General features: G+C 43.0%; 1 long non-coding RNA gene across 1 annotated transcript; it reads left to right on the top strand.

The window, feature by feature from the left end:
- The first annotated feature begins 200 nt into the window (after positions 1-200).
- Positions 201-2923, top strand: LOC103351811 (uncharacterized). Its single transcript, XR_011385427.1, has 2 exons — positions 201-1055; positions 2115-2923. It is a non-coding gene; the product is annotated as an uncharacterized lncRNA (long non-coding RNA).
- The last annotated feature ends 1103 nt before the right edge of the window (positions 2924-4026 follow it).

Below are 4026 nucleotides of genomic sequence, written 5' to 3'. Positions count from 1 at the left end.
CCTCCGGGACCACTCGTCAGCCACCTCCTGCTTCCGGGCCCAGGCACAGCAGTTCTGTGGTCATCTCCTCACTGCCGACCAACCGTGACCTCCCAGATTCGTCAGTTATTCCACTGAGGTGGAGGCTGCCGTCAACCAACTGGTCAATTTGCATCTGCGGGCTTCCTACACCTACCTCTGGGCTTCTATTTCAGTAGCAGTGATGCAGCTCTGGAGGGCATGGGCCACGGCCGAGGAGACGCGCTAGGCAGCCAAGCGTCTCTTGAAGACACAAAACAAGCATGGAGGCCACACCGTCTTCCAGGACGTGCAGAAGCCATCTCAAGATGAGCGGCGCAGAACCGTAGATGCCGTGGAAGCCGCTTTGGCCCTGGAGAAGAACCTGAACCAGGCCCTCTTGGATCTTCATGCCTCGGGCTCTGCCCACACAGACCCTCTTCCGTGACTTCCTGGAGAACCACCTCCTGGACGAGGAGGCGAAACTCCTGAAGATGGGCGACCACCTGACCGCACCCGCCGCCTGAGCGGCCCCCAGGCTGCGCTGGGGGAGGATCTCTTCGAAAGGCTCACCCTCGAGCACAACTAGGAGCCTCCAGAGCCCAGCAGTAGTCGTGGGGGCGCCCCGCGTCTCCTGGTGTCGCGGTTTCTGGCCGAGCTCTCCTTCCAGCCACAGGCAGCTTGTTCACAGCCCCGGAACCCTCTCCCAAACCTGGGACCCGAATAGAAATAAAAGGTTTTGCTGCAAAAACAAAAACAAAAAAACACACACGAAAAAGAAACAAAACAAAAAATACAAAACCAAACCAAACCACACCTGGAGCAGAGCATCAAGAACGCCGATTATTGATGCCTCAGTGGCACCATCTGGAACTGTGCTGGAGGAAACACACAAGCTCCAGAACCTCCTTCTTTAACCCTTAGTCCCTAAGTTGCCCTTAGGATAACTTGCAAAACAAAAGTGCTTCAAGCTGTGATAGACGTTGTCAGTCAAGAATCCTTTCATCACAAACGGCCTATGAAAAATCAAAGGTTCAGCATCTTCAACGTAAAGAGCTGTAAGTACTTTAGTAGCTTTTTCTAACTTAATACTTTAGCTCTAAGGCATCAGAATTCTCTTTTTCAGAGAACACATCTTATAATGTATTAAACCATTATGTCCTCAAACAAATTCAGCATGATAAAAAAAAAGGCCTCTTCTAAAAGTATAGAATGTAATGGAATCCAGTCATCAACATTTGGAACTGGATGCTAGCAGTACAATCTGTATTTCTACTTGGGGATGGAGTACATGCACTAGAACTCTATTAGGTCCAACTCTAGTAGGACATGGACAATCTCTCACTGAATTAAGACTAAGAAAATATCAATGCGGAATTTAGATTACTATTATTTCTAAGGTTAGATTATTTTTAATCATGAAAAAATATGACTAAATACATTCTGTCAATAACATCCATGAAATACCCAATGAACATGGTAATGGAATATTAAGATTATTTAAGGAGTTTTTGAACAAAAAATAATAAAAATGAAATATTTTGTGGTAAATAAACTCACCTATTCCACTGACTCAAAGTCAGCTTTATTAAAGAGTGGAGAAAGGTTGCCTATAAAGCCTGCCTAGAAATGTGCACATCTTGAAAATTATAAAGGTTGAGCTATTAAAATGTAAACTGAGGCACAATAAAATTGTTTCAAGGAGTGTTTTTGAACAGTGATTCATGCATCAGGCAGCTCCAAACTGGCAGTCTTTTGAGGGTTCCACCAAGGGAATCCAAGAGAAGAGCTTTACCAGGCAAACAAATAGATAAAACAAAGAAAATATTCGATTGTTTATAATGATACAGTTGCTTTATTTGTCTAGCTGGCTAGAAAGTCCCTAGTCATAAAAGCAAGTTTCCTTTTTGTTTAATATAAACATTCAGAAGCAATAAATTTCACTAATATTTGCAAATCACGCAAGGGTAAATTCACTTATGAGGCCTGCTTGGCTTTGTCTGTTCAGTGATTCTTCAAACCTGGTCCCGATTTTAATAGAACACACTCCTAAGAGTCAAATTGCTTGGTTCAAATCCCATTTTCTCTCTCAAAATTGGCCCTCACTGTCTCAACAGAATGAAGAGGAAATATGTGACCTGTATAAATTCAGCCTCAGAGTTCAACCTATGATTGAAATGTGTCACCCCAAAATTTGTGTGTTGAAGTCTAATTGCTGATGTGATAGTATTAAGAGGTAGAGCTGTCAGGAGGTAAGTCTCAAGGACAAGCCCTCTTGAATAGTATCAGTGACCTTATAAAAATGAGGTACACAGAAGCTGGCTACACCCTTCCACCATGTGAGGACACAGCAAGAACATGCTGTATATGAGAGAGGCCCTTACCAGACATCAGATCTACTGGCAGCTTCATCTTGGACTCCCCAACCTCTAGAACTGTGAGCCATACATTTCTGTTGTTGTGCCATTACCCAGTCTAAAGTCCGGTATTATATAGCAACAGCTGCAGACTTAGACAGTAGCGAACAGGGAATGCTAGATGATCAACCTTCCACAGCCTGACCAAGATCTTTTTCTTTTTGTTGTGAAAGATGCTGGCTAGCAGTGTGTGTGTGTGTGTGTGTGTGTGTGTGTGTGTGTGTGGTGTGCATTTCAGTATTCAACTCGAAGGCTTCTTAAGATTTACCAGCCTATTCAGTCCATTTCCAATAATTGCTTCTCTTCTTTTCTGGAAAAAGTACACTCCTTTAGCTCTAATAGTCCTGATAATGCAGATGCTCCTTGACTTACAATAAGGTTACATCCTGACAAACTCATTTAAGTTGAAAATGCCATAAGTTAAAAATGCATTGGCTATATCTAACCCACTGAATATCCTTGCTTAGCAATACAGCACACTGGAGAGTGTCAGTTGTTCACTCCCACGATCTCATGGTTGACTAGGAGCTAAAACTTACTGCCATGTCCACTGCCCAGCATCATGATAGAGGATTGGACTGCATATTGCTAGCCTTGGAAAAGGTCAACACTCAAAGTACAGTTTCATATATTCAATGCATATTGCTTCTGCCATCATAAAGTAAAAAATCTTAAGTTGACCTATTCTAAATTCAGGACTATCTGTAGTCCAGGAAAATTTTGTTTTAAAATACATTGCTAGGCTGGCAAAAAAAAAAATATTGTCTAAAATATGGTGCTAGGCAGGCACTGTGGTGTAGTGGGTAAGGCTGCCAACTGCAGTGCTGGCATTCCATATGGGCGCTGGTTTGAGTCCCAGCTGCCCCATTTCTGATCCAGCTCTCTGCTATGGCCTGGGAGTGCAGTGGACATAGCCCAACCTCATGGGCCCCTGTACCCACATGAGAGAACCAGAAGAAGCTCCTGGCTTTGGATGGGTGCAGCTCCAGCTGTTGTAGCCATTTGGGGAGTGAAACAGCGGGTGGAAGATTCTCTCTCTCTGCCTCTGCCTCTCTGTAACGATGCCTTTCAAATAAATAAATCTTAAAAAAAAAATCTACAAAGGACAACGGAAAGTAGGAATTCCAGGAATTATGGAGGCTCCATCTGGCTTTCCACTTGAGAGTAGCTGATGTTCAAGTTGTGTTTTAGAGGTTGTATGGGATCAGGGAAACCAAAAATAAAGCCTAGGGAAGTCCTTAATAAGAGAACCCACCAAAAAACAAGGGCCCTGAAGAGCTTCATTCTCAGGGCAAAGGCGAACAAGAAATAAATCAATAATGCATAGAAAACAGCTTGGAAACATGTCTCCCTCAACATTTTCTCTTGATAGAAGGAGAGGCAACAATTAGGCACCTTGACACCATGGAATAATCACAGCAGAAAATAATGAAGACACTGTAACTACATGTACCATGCTATGTAAATCTCGAACACATAATGCTGAGGGAAAATAGAAAGTTACATGAGAACAAATGTGCTATAATTCCATTCATGTAGTGTTCAAAGACACAAGCAGTACTGGATTAACAGCCCATGCTATACCAATATAACCCCATCATGACAGTTAAAT

This window comes from Oryctolagus cuniculus, chromosome X (assembly GCF_964237555.1).
Source record: "Oryctolagus cuniculus chromosome X, mOryCun1.1, whole genome shotgun sequence".
In the NCBI taxonomy this organism is placed as follows: Eukaryota; Metazoa; Chordata; class Mammalia; order Lagomorpha; family Leporidae; genus Oryctolagus; species Oryctolagus cuniculus.
The sequence above is the reverse complement of the archived record's forward strand: the minus strand, read 5'-3'. Positions and strand labels throughout refer to the sequence as shown.